Raw genomic sequence first — 13,374 nt, 5'->3', positions numbered from 1 at the left:
CACTCTGGTCATTCTGTCACTCTGTTCACTCTCCATCACTCTGGTCATTCTCTGTCACTCTGTTCACTCTACATCACTCTGTTCACTCTCCATCACTCTGGTCATTCTCTATCACTCTGTTCACTCTCCATCACTCTGTTCACCCTCCATCACTCTGGTCATTCCCTAACACTCTGTTCACTCTCCATCACTCTGGTCATTCTCTGTCACTCTGTTCACTCTCCAACACTCTGGTCATTCTCTATCACTCTGGTCATTCCCTAACACTCTGTTCACTCTCCATCACTCTGGTCATTCTCCCTCACTCTGTTCACACTACATCACTCTGGTCATTCTCTATCACTCTGGTCATTCTCTAACACTCTGTTCACTCTCCATCACTCTGGTCATTCTCTGTCACTCTGTTCACTCTCCAACACTCTGGTCATTCTCTGTCACTCTGGTCATTCTCTGTCACTCTGGTCATTCCCTAAAACTCTGTTCACTCTCCATCACTCTGTTCACTCTCCATCACTCTGGTCATTCTCTATCACTCTGTTCACTCTCCATCACTCTGGTCATTCTCTGTCACTCTGTTCACTCTCCAACACTCTGGTCATTCTCTGTCACTCTGTTCACTCTCCAACACTCTGTTCACTCTCTATCACTCTGTTCACTCTCCAACACTCTGGTCATTCTCTATCACTCTGGTCATTCCCTAACACTCTGTTCACTCTCCATCACTCTGGTCATTCTCTGTCACTCTGTTCACTCTCCATCACTCTGGTCATTCTCTGTCACTCTGTTCACTCTCCATCACTCTCACTGGTCATTCTCTGTCACTCTGTTCACTCTCCATCACTCAGAGAATGACCAGAGTGATGTAGAGTGAACAGAGTGACAGAGAATGACCAGAGTGATGGAGAGTGAACAGAGTGACAGAGAATGACCAGAGTGATGGAGAGTGAACAGAGTGTTAGGGAATGACCAGAGTGACAGAGACTGAACAGAGAGATCAGGAATGGCCAGAGAGATAGAGAGTGACCAGAGTGATAAGGAATGGCCAGAGTGACAGAGAATGTTGAGAGTGAACCAAAACAGTAGAGAAAGGCCAGAGTAATGGAGAATGTCCTGGGTGTAGTGCATACGTGCATACGTGTATATGTTGTGTGCGCTTACCTGTTTTTTTGCGTACATTTGCATACGTGTGACTATGTAACTCATTTGCATGCATAAATCTTGCATATATCAATAAATTATATTTGCATATATGGGAAAATACCATGCTCCCGTAACCCAAAGTTTGAATGCTGGTACTTAAAAGACCATTTTAGCAGATCACAATCAATTATGTTACGGGTGTTTTTTCTAGAAAAAGTTAGACGTGAGCGAGCAGATGAATAGCATGGTGATGGAGCAAAGCAAATGAGTGGGGCGAGGGGGGTGGACCAGGATTTTGGCCTTTTTACAAGAGTAACACAGTATGTGATGCTAGAATGCATTGTTAGGACGTTTTGTTTTTATATTTTCACAGGAAAAAAATTATTTTGAGAAAGATTTAATGTTGTGTATGTAGCCACTTAAGGTTCAATCTGAAAACTGGTAAATATTGTAGGTACAAGACACACCAAAGAGCTCCTGAAGAAACATGTGGATCTGGGCCTTATGAGACCATAGGATTGGGGAGAATCGTGTAGTGAGGCATCTCTGTCACTGGCAAGATCACAAATAGGTCAGTCTAAAGTGAAAGACAGCTAGGAAGTACAAATGTATACGTAGCTGTGCGAGCTTTTAGGATCTGGGCCGTTTAAGACCACAGGACCACATTTTCTCAGAGCAGCCCTTTCGAAAAGTTTCGAAATGTTTGTAATTGGCTAAATGATCTGTGAAATCACTAATCCCCCCTAGCCGACTGGAGCCCAAAAATAGAAAGGACAGGGGGCATCCCGTGGCGAATCTGGCTGCCCGACCCTCAGCGACCAGCGATAATAATAATAATAACCTTTATTGTACATTAATGCCCTACCGGGCTAAGTACAGGTCAACAGATGAAATAGGTAATATAATAAATAAATAGGTAAGATAATGTAAACAAACACCTACACAAACGGCCGCGTGAGAAATCAACTCCAGTGCGCGGAACTTGCTCTCGAAAATTTATCAAGCCGCTACGCTTCCCCCCGCGGCTGCCATCCCTCCCCACTTTAATATCCCACACTAGTTCAAATCACGTCAAAAAAACAACAACATCAAAACATGCACAGAAGCGTGTTCATATCTTTCATGTTACGGTTGAAACTTAGAACCTCATTTTGAGCGAACGTTACAAACACGAGACAAAATAATATTTTCGAAAATAAATCGCAATCAGCAAGGTTTCATTGATTCCTGTTAGATTTAACCGGTACCAAACCGCGGCAGGCAGCTAAGAACAGCGACATATTTGCCACGGTTAGCACCAGTGGCGGTGATATATTTGGTAGACATGATGGTTTGTTAGATTTGACCGGTTCCGGCCGACAGTCAGCGCTTTCGTATACTAGTAGTACTACAGATGCTCACAGGTTACAGAATGGTGAGAGTGTTTCTCAGATCCAGGTCGTGCCGTCATGTGTTTGTTTAGATATCAGTGTGAATAGCAGCCCTGTTTCAGACACGGCCGGCCTGCCGGCGTTTCCGGGGCAGTGTTCTTTGTTTCCAGATGTAGCAGCGAGAGTGCCTCGCTCAGTGTCCAGCATAGTTGACCAGCGTATTGCAGAGACCTTGTGTGATGATTGTCATTTCTCGTTGTCATGTTTTCACTCCGGTGCTGTCATGAGCGACGTTTCAGCGCCAGGTGATAGGGATTGTACATTACCTAACGTAGATTGTGTACACCGTTTCGGGACAATTTCTATGCGCCCCTCTTACCAGATGTGGACGACGCCTGCGACACTTAATACACGCCGAAAATCAACAGACAAAACCACTTTCACACACAAGGGGTGTCCATACGCTCTCAAAACGCATCATTTTCACGCTTCCATCTGTGCCATGTGGAAGCCAAGTTCTTTGCTGTTAGATCAAGGAAACCTGGCGGTGTCAGGCCTGGTGAGCTGGCTTCCGCCATTGGGTGTACAAGCTGTCAAGCTCAGCTGTACTAAGTGGACACTAAATGGTGCTTGATGGATGCTTCCCTTCTAGCACCTTTGACCTGGTCAGATCCTGTCCTCCTACTTAGCACCTTGACGTTTCTGGGACAGGCCTAGGTTGCAAGACTCCTCTGGGAGGACTGGCTAGACTAAGGAATGTGGTACGAGCTCGATACTCACAGTTCCTCTAGACTTTTCCTCTCTTCTCTTCCCTCTTTTTCATGACCTGCGTTCCGATTGGATAAGCGATATCGAGCCGGCAGCGCGATAGAATTTCTTTATCAGCGAAGAGGCACATTTTCGCTGCTTTCTACGTTTTTTTCTACGACTACTTAGCAACATCCTATCAAAAAAAGGGTGATTAGAATCTAAAAGAATTTTCGGGACAATTTCTATGCGCCCTTTTTGATGTTCGAGCCAGATAAAAATAACCCGCGGTACCCGGAAGTCAGCGTACCGAGCTGGATTTCCATGGGTCCCGTCTACCCCGACGCGAGACACAACTGCGATGGTATTTCTTTCCTCGATACCTGACACCCCTCTTACCAGATGTGGACGACGCCTGCGACACTTAATACACGCCGAAAATCAGAAGACAAAACCACTTTCACACACAAGGGGTGTCCATACGCTCTCAAAACGCATAATTTTCACGCACTAAAACACACATACTAAAAAACCAAAACAACGTGCACCATCTACAGCCCAACAGCAAAACGTATACCAAGTCCCAGACATATCCGTCCACCCAAACGCGAGAAACGGCTGCGAACGCAATTTTCGTCTTCCTTCACAAAACCTCCGCGCTCGGGATATACATCCCTACCCGGAGGTAAATAGGTCTATATCTGTTTTGCCTGTTAAAAGTGTCTCACTATGATGAGGCATTTACCCTCCCTTTCGCCATTTCTTTGCTGCAAACTGGGCTGAAATATGATGTAATTCTATATGCGGCTTTGCTGTTATTTCCAAGATGTTGACATGATTTACAGGAAGTATATGACTTGTAGATGTTGACATACATGTAGATCGCACAGTAGCCAAAAGCAGAAGTTGGCATGGCACTGGCACTTTTGTACACAAACATGTACATAGTACATACAGACACTGTAATGTATATTGTTGGTATGCATTTTGGAGGAACTGGTTCCTGAAATCAATTTTCAGTACTCAAATGTACATGTACTATTAAGCAACACACTAAAACGTTGACCTCAGTAAATCATTATCCATAATGTACACAACATGTACATGTACTACAGTCACTAAACTAGAATCTATCACAGCTTTCATACTAATGGGGAATGTATTACATGTACTAGTATATTATACACAAAGAATTTGTCACATTCTACACCTCTTCTACAAATTTGGCATCGTACCTCTAGATCTAATTACCCTACACACTGGCTAAGTCTGGCTAGAGTACCAACCTTGAGAAGTTGAGAGCTAGGCATTATGTCTCAGACATTATATGGACATTATGGGTCTGACATCTGAGGCATTGGTTGTGGCCCATACTGGGACATCCTGTGGTTTGGAGTCTCAGTGGTTGGGGGCAAGGTTGAGGGAGGGTCCTTAAGTGTGTGCCCCTGGCTGGAAGAACAGTTTGTGTCTTAGTGTCATGCTGCAGAAGGGACTGTAATTGTATGTTTCATTTAGCTCCCTACTGACTGTTGCCATCATACTCATCAGGTCATGAGATTGTCCATCTTCCTTCAACACTTTTGTCAGAACATTCACAAAGTGAGCCCCATCCTCCCCCCTGTATGACACATACCCAGGAACTGTGGCCAGGGCTAGAAAGAAATCAGCCTCTGATGACAGGTATGCCAGAATAGGTGAGGGTGACTCATCAGAATAAATGCCTTCTCTTTCCAAAGCCTGGTCCTTATCCCCCTGACATGCACTGATAAAGAACAGTTTGGGTTTACCCATAAGAGTGGGGCAATTCCTCCCTTTGAAGAAGGCGAGAATATCAAGTATGTCAACACCAAAACCATTGGTGGCAAACACCTTGCCCTGTGTCCCATGTGACATGATACAGCAAATGAAGAAGTCCTCGTCGGTATTTTCGTCTTCCTTCACAAAACCTCCGCGCTCGGGATATACATCCCTACCCGGAGGTAAATAGGTCTATATCTGTTTTGACAGAAATGCTAGCAACGGAGTATGCAAAGCAGAGGTTGATAGACTGTCACTAGACACAGATGTATCGGTACGACTATAGTCAAATATTTGAAGACTGAGATAACTAGACGCCAATACACATCCCCTATAAGTTGATGCTAACTATCCTAGAACATAATGTTAATGCATGGTCACAAGAAAAATCAATGGCTACACCATGTGAAAGAAATACTTGACCGCAGTGGTTTCTCATATATCTAGCATAACGACAAGGTCGATCTCGGTGAGCAACACATGTGCACATTACTTAGTACTAGACTCTTTGACATGTATATCCAAACCTTTCTTTACAATCTTTCTGTTGATGCCGGTAAGCTAAGCCTTTATAGACATCTGAAACCTGTATAAACAATGGAACGTTATCTTCACATCAAAGACTTCAATGTTAGATCAGCCATATGTAAGCTCCGAGTAAGTGCACATACATTAGAAATAGAAAAAGGTAGATACGAACAATTGTCTGTTAACGACAGAATATGTAAATATTGTACAGGAAATGCAGTGGAGGATGAAATGCACTTTATTTGTCGTTGCCCTCATTATAGCACTGGAAGAGATAAGTTCTTAAAAATGGTCACCAAAATGTTACCTAACTTTATTTACCTTCCCAGCCTACAAAAAACTGCATTTCTATTAACACCTCCTAATTCATATGTCTCGCAAACACGGAAAAGAAATCAAACCCAACAATAACTGCAAATGTATATCTAAAGTAGCATTAACATTACTTATTATAATTTTTACTGTTTATTTTTGTTACCCTGTTATTGCAATTAGCCCTCGGGCATGAATTTGCAATAAACTTTCATTATTAATATTGTACAGTTTTTTAAAGAATTTTTTTTCGGTCAGGTATGATGAAAAATGAGTAGTCAAGCATAGTACATTGTAACACACCATCAGTGTATTGTGTAGTAAATGTCTATAACAGTATACCTCTACTGATCTAGATTGATGAAGAAAACAGTACTAGTCTTAAGCGCACAACTGTTTGTTGTTATCTTTTTTCTGAGTGAAATTACAGTATGCTTGAAGTACCATTACTTCAACGTGGCATGTATATTAAATGGCATCTCCATTCGTGGAGTCCTCATAACCCCCATGCAGAGCCTTTACATAATCTAGCACAAAGTTAGTGCATATAATAATTTACCAAGGAACTTACTTGCTATCTTCATCTAACGGAAAGCAATAAAAAATGTGTAAGATTAGCCTAGTTCCATTTAGAGGTATCCCCATATCAGCATACCTGTACTGACCCTAATTATACAAGGAACGCACATGTGACTAATAATTGCTTTCGAACATTGTTTTTGCTATGGTCTTGCTCATATGTATCCAGTCCTCTTCTTCTGGTCTTCCTTTTAGATTTAGTAAGTGTCAACATGTACAACTTACTAGTAGATCAGAGGTCTGTTTCATTTGGCACCTGTATTTAATGGAATCTCCATTTCTGGAGTCCTCATAACCCCCATGTAGATCCTTTTGATATCTACCACAAATTTGATGTACACAATATTTTAGTAAGGAACTTATTTGCCATCTACAGCTAAGAGAAGAATGATAAAATGTGTAAAATCAGCCTAGTCCCATTTACAGGTATCCCCATAACCCCCATATAGAGCCCAAATCAACATTCCTAATTCATTAAAGCTTCTTCGATAATTGTCTAATGATTATCAAACATCGACATGCCCACATTGGCCCTAACGTACCCAGTACTGAGAAGTCATTGCCCGATTTAGTATAGTCCAAAACCCGAAAATCCCCCATAAAGACCCCTCAGTCACGGCTCGCGTTATGTATGGCCCAACCCAACGACGCTTGTTTTTGAATCAGTAGATGTTCCTCTCTCAAACCACATTAAAACCGTTCACCAAAGCCACTGCCCATATGAGATAATTCGCCTTAAAGATGACTAAAATGCATAGATATGAAAATTCTGCTTTCATTGGTTCCGGTAACCCCCTGTCACACCCTCATAACTTCAAGGTGTCCTCTTGAACTTTGGGTCTGTAAAACTAGAAAAGCTATGCTATGTGGTAATATAAACGTTTTATCCATATCTGTATCAGAATTATCAGTGCAGCCATCGTAAGTTCAGTAATTTTCAGCCATAAATTACCTTATTTTGGAGGCTCTCGGAGGGGGGTCCCAGATCTCCACAATGAAAAATATCTGGAGGGTTTTAAATATATGGCTGTTCATAGTTCCCCATACCTATCTCACATACAAAGTTTGAGTCGATTTGGCCGACCCCCATCTTCCGACCATTGCCTGGTTTTCTCGTGCAATAACTCTTAAACTCGTTTTCTTCACCTGGACCTTAGCCTCAGAAACTCTGGCCAAGGACTCCCCAAATGAGACATTGAATTTCTTCTGGAACTTCGTATTTACAGTGTGGTAAATTTGTCTGGCACAGACAGTTGCATTAAGTTGATTAACAGTAGTTTTGTCCTTCAAAGGGTTAGCACCAGTAGTGTTGCCGGACCAAAGATCTTGATATGCTCTGTACTTAGATTTTGAACACTCTTTGCAGTTTTTGAAGGTATGTAGTTTTTTCTCTTTGTCAGATAGCTGAACCCACGATTCAAGGGAAAACTGATTTGCATACCTACTCCGTTTCAAATGAGTCAGTTGGCGTAGCTTCTTGTGGATTTGTAGTCCCGTTTTACGAAATACCGCGTCAGTGCCAGTCCCAAAGTTATCTCCAAGGAGTTGGACGAGTTCTCTCTTGAAAAGTCATGTGTAAGGTATATTTTCTATGTATCATGGAAGTTTTGTGCTGATTATTCATTGAGAATTAGGTTGAGGTTGTATTTATTGTGAGTTCCCTATCATGTAGGAAGTTGAGGCAGTTGCTTTAATGATGTATTTTGTAATGCTTTGCTCTGGTTCCAAAAAAAAGTACAAATAGGTCAGTCTAAAGTGAGAGACAGTTGTATGTCCAGTTGCCCCTCGAAGTCACCCATGTACCTTGTGAAGTAGTCCAGTACACCCAGGAAATCGGTCCCAGGCCCCCCGCCCAGGCAAAGAACGGTTATGTTGTTTTTCATCGCCAGGTTAGCCAAGACATTGGAACAATGCATGACCTCTGACAGACTTCGTGCCGAAAACATCGCATGTTTGTAGATATATCCAAACTGGATAAATGGCTGTTCATACTCGAAACTTTGTGTCTGTGTGTCTCTCTGTTACATATTAGGATATTTACAATACATGTACATAAATGTATACCTGGTTGAGATATTTATTTTGGGACTTCTTTTTTACATAATTTTTTCCCTGGGTTAATTTTGCTCACAAACTTGACAAAAGCCCAGTTTCCTGGTAAGCTCAGGAGGACAGAGGAAGGTATATTTTCAGAATATGGCCAAAAGGTTTGACCTCTCATTGACCTCTAATACTTCCTCCCTGGGTGGACTAGCCCACTTTCCCAGGGGGTGAAATCCTTGGTATCATTTCAATATGTTGGCCATAGCTCATTAAATTGCCAGAGTCGACCTTCCAATACATGTATTTGTACCAAACGACACCAGCTTTGTAGTGGGAGTAAAGACTTTGAGTTTTGAAATAAAGGTAAATGTGTTTTAAAGTGCTTGTTTATAGTTGTTTTAGCATAGAATTCCAATAGGGATGGCCTTTGCATGGTCCCTGCCCTCAAACATGGGACAGCGTTTAAACATCCTACCCAAGGAGCAACCGTTAACAAAGTTAGGTTATTATTTGTAACCTGTGAGAAACATAATAGAGTGCTTTGCCCAAGGAACCCTTCCAGGATAGGAAACCAACACTTCCAGCTTCAACGACTTCACAAAAGTGCACCATGCCACTAGGTATATAGTTGGCTAAATGGCAAATCTTTTTTTCAGGAAACATTTATGTGAGCCATCTGACAATACTATTATTATATATGATACCACAGTTGGCAGTCACATTAATCTAGCCTCAAGGCAGAGCATCAATGGGTTTAAAGGAAATGAAACAAGGACATGATCAACACACTACATTTAATCTACAACTGGAATAACTAGATTTTAATTAGACGATTAGGTTATTCTCTAATAATTAGTAGATATCAATTTGTGCAAACGTACGTTTGTAGCTTTGACCATTATGCACATGAAAATACTTTTATTTCAGTTACTTGTACCACAGTGCTATATTATAACTTTAAAGATAATTACATTTGGGGCAATAAAATGTGATGACGTCATCTATATGGTCCATAAAATCATATTCATAACCCTTTTGTACCCAGGTATCAATATTCAGTACAACTACAGTTCTTTCTCAATTTCTTTGCGAGAAAATGATGGAAAGCTAAAATGCCAAATAAGCCAGGGAGGACACCTTAAATGTACAGTATTGTTACCTCCGGGTAGGGATGTACATCCCTTGCGCGGAGGTTTTGTGAGGGAAGACGAAAATTACGTTCGCAGCCGTTTCTAGCGTTTGGGTGGACGGATATGTCTGGGACTTGGTATACGTTTTGCTATTGGGCTGTGGGGATAGGTCACATTGCATTTGGAGGGTACTTTAGTACGCGTTCACACTTCCGGGTACCGCGGGTTATTTTTATCTGGCTCGAACGTCAAAAAGGGCGCATAGAAATTGTCCCGAAACGGTGTACACAGTCTACGTTAGGTAATGTACAATCCCTATCACCTGGCGCTGAAACGTCGCTCATGACAGCACCGGGGTGAAAACATGACAACGAGAAATGACAACTATGCTGGACACTGAGCGAGGCGCTCTCGCTGCTACATCTGGAAACAATGAACACTGCCCCGGAAACGCCGGCAGGCCGGCCGTGTCTGAAACAGGGCTGCTATTCACACTGATATCTAAACAAACACATGGCGGCACGACCTAGTGTAACAGTGCTAACTGACCATGCTAAATGGTCGTGCGACCTTTTAGTGTAATGGTTAGCGTTGGTGACCGCCAAGCGGACAACTCGGGTTCGATTCCCGGTTGTGACATGCTCGCCCCTTTCGGTTTTTACACTGGATCTGAGAAACACTCTCACCATTCTGTAACTCGTGAGCATCTGTAGTACTAGTATACGAAAGCGCCGACTGTCGGCCGGAACCGGTCAAATCTAACAAACCATCATGTCTACCAAATATATCACCGCCACTTGTGCTAACCGTGGCAAATATGTCGCTGTTCTTAGCTGCCTGCCGCGGTTTGGTACCGGTTAAATCTAACAGGAATCAATGAAACCTTGCTGATAAGATTGCGATTTGTTTTCGAAAATATTATTTTGTCTCGTGTTTGTAACGTTCGCTAAAAATGAGGTTCTAAGTTTTAACCGTAACATGAAAGATATGAACACGCTTCTGTGCATGTTTTGATGTTTTTTTGAAGTGATTTGAACTAGTGTGGGATAAGTGGGGAGGGATGGCAGCCGCGGGGGGAAGCGTAGCGGCTTGATACATTTTCGAGAGCAAGTTCCGCGCACTGGAGTTGATTTCTCACGCGGCCGTTTGTGTAGGTGTTTGTTTACATTATCGCTGGTCGCTGAGGGTCGGGCAGCCAGATTCGCCACGGAATGCCCCCTGTCCTTTCTATTTTTGGGCTCCAGTCGGCTAGGGGGGTTTAGTGATTTCACAGATCATTTAGCCAATTACAAACATTTCGAAACTTTTCGAAAAACTAAAACTGAAACTGTTTTTTTATTCACATTGATTGGCAGCCAATATTCATTGCTTGGCTGAATTGCACAAGTGATTACATGTTAAAATAGCTTGAAAAGAGATACACATTAAAAAGCACAACATTGACGATTAAAATTAAATAGATTTAAAATTTTGTAGCTCAGGTCCATTAAAACAGAGGCGGACTATTTACAAATCTTGATTGCTGAGGCTTATTGCCTGAAACAGAAAAGATTTCCTCAGTCTTTCAGTTCTGAACTTCGGAACGGAGATGTGGTTTCCATTTCTCAGGGACCGCCGTGTGCTCTGGTGTCTGTCGCAGGGCATCAAAGAATGCAAAGTGTGGCTGACATGCCGCATTTGCTTGAGCAGAGTTTTTGCTGCAGTTTCCTGTCTGTCCTGGAGGGTAGAGAAGGGGGTTGTTTGAGTACTGTTGCCGTAGATGATTCTCGCCGCCCTTCTCTGTACAGCCTCAAGAGTGTTGTTCTGTTTTGTGTTACAGCCCACGTACACGACATTTGCATACTCTAACACAGGTCGTATCAGAGTCGTATACACAGTTTCCAGGTCCTCTGGTGGCATCCCGCCCTTCTTGAGCATGCGGAGAAAGTGAAGACGGGTTGAGCCTTTCTTTGCCATGTGTAAGATTTGGCTGTCCCACCCAAGGCTGCGGTGACGTTTGAAGCCCAGATACGTGGCACATTCAACAACCGGGACTTCTTTGCCTCCAAGTGTGAGGGGAGGTGGAACAGGTGGAGTTTTTGAAAAGCACAGTCTCAACTCATAGGACTTATCCCCGTTCATAATCATATTGTTCTTGTTCGCACAGGTGTCAAGTTGCGTAGCTTCCTCTTGCATAGTTGTGTCACGTGGTATTCGCGTGAACACACACACACCCAGACACCATTCACTAATTTAAAGAACAGTCCCAACATGCACCCAACATTCTGCAACATACATTACAATACCCGGAGGTACAAAATCTACGATTTTCCTTGTTGAAGCTAAATTTTGTTCTATTTCAAGCTAGATTACCCAGCTGACTGAATTGCCTGCTGCACTCCTCACACCTGTAGGGTTTTACTCCTGTGTGAGTCCTCATGTGTGTCTTCAGGCTATATAGATGACGGAACTGTCTGCCACACTCCTCACAATTGTAGGCTTTCTCACCCGTGTGAGTCTGTATGTGAGTCTTTAGATTACCCAGCTTACCAAACTGCCTGCTGCACTCCCCACACATGTAGGGTTTCTCCCCAGTGTGAGTGGCCTTGGAAATAAAAGCCCCTAAGAGCCAAGTCTTAGAAATGCCGTGATTGGTCAGAGTGGCTGGGCAAAATACTGTCTCCATGTGTGCCCATTTGTACGGTGGTCCTAGAGCATCGCTCACAAAGAATTAGTTGGAAACTTGAAGTGGTTGATGTAGTTTATTCCCAGTGTAACGAAGCTTACATGAAGTGTGAGTCTCTCTTGCACTGCTCAAGCGAAGACTCCCTCCCCTGGCCACAGCCAGGCGGAGACTCCTCCCTTGGACACAGCCAGGCCGGGACTCCCTAAGAGAAGACTGATTCAAGAGAACGTTTCTGTCTCTAACGACAACTCTGGTTGTCCTTGATCTAATTTAAAGGACTTGTTTACTCATCTTTGTAAGAATGAACGTCTTATCATTGAACTTGAAGTTGTCCCTAAATCTGTGCTATGTAGCATGGACAAAAGGGACTATTACCATACTTAGTTAAGTTTCTGTATTTACCTCAGGTAACCTAAGGTGAGCCGTGCAACCTTAGTGTTCCACTAATTAACCCTTAACTTCCTATAGTGTCCTTGAATGTCCTTATAGTGTCCTTCAATGGCCTTGAATGCTGGATGACCTTGAATGTCCTTCAACTGTACATATCAGATAGTTGAAGATCACAGAAAGATGGTGGTTGTTGTGGGCCACCCTTATGGTGGGGACAAAATGGTTGACTTCTGCCACATGGCGGCTTTGGAAAGGCATCATATCATCCATGTTATGTTTGAGAACCATCTCTCTGAAAACCTCAGGTTGCAAGGTTTGACTTGCATGGTCTCTGATAGCAGTCAGACGGACCCCGCGCTCAATAAGGCTTTGCCCGCTACTTTCAGGGAAGAATCCCCTGGTGTGCATGAGCACCACATTACCCTGTGTGTCAAACCCTGGGGAGCCTGAGGAACCATGGAACATCACACCTGTGTGGTACAGGGGCTTGCGTGCATCTTCTTGGGGAAAATTGGGGTATAAAAATCTTTGTCGTGGGCTCACGAGTGGCCTTGTTCTTGGCGTTCCTTGTTCGGCATCGCTATCAACACCAAGTTTTGGGGCATTTTCCATCCAAAGTATCGAATGGGCATGGGGGGACCCTCTGGCTTGAAACTCTCTCTCTCTCTCTCTC

This window comes from Branchiostoma belcheri, unplaced genomic scaffold, assembly GCF_001625305.1.
Source record: "Branchiostoma belcheri isolate BF01 breed outbred unplaced genomic scaffold, Haploidv18h27 scaffold382, whole genome shotgun sequence".
Taxonomy (NCBI): domain Eukaryota; kingdom Metazoa; phylum Chordata; class Leptocardii; order Amphioxiformes; family Branchiostomatidae; genus Branchiostoma; species Branchiostoma belcheri.
The sequence above is the reverse complement of the archived record's forward strand: the minus strand, read 5'-3'. Positions refer to the sequence as shown.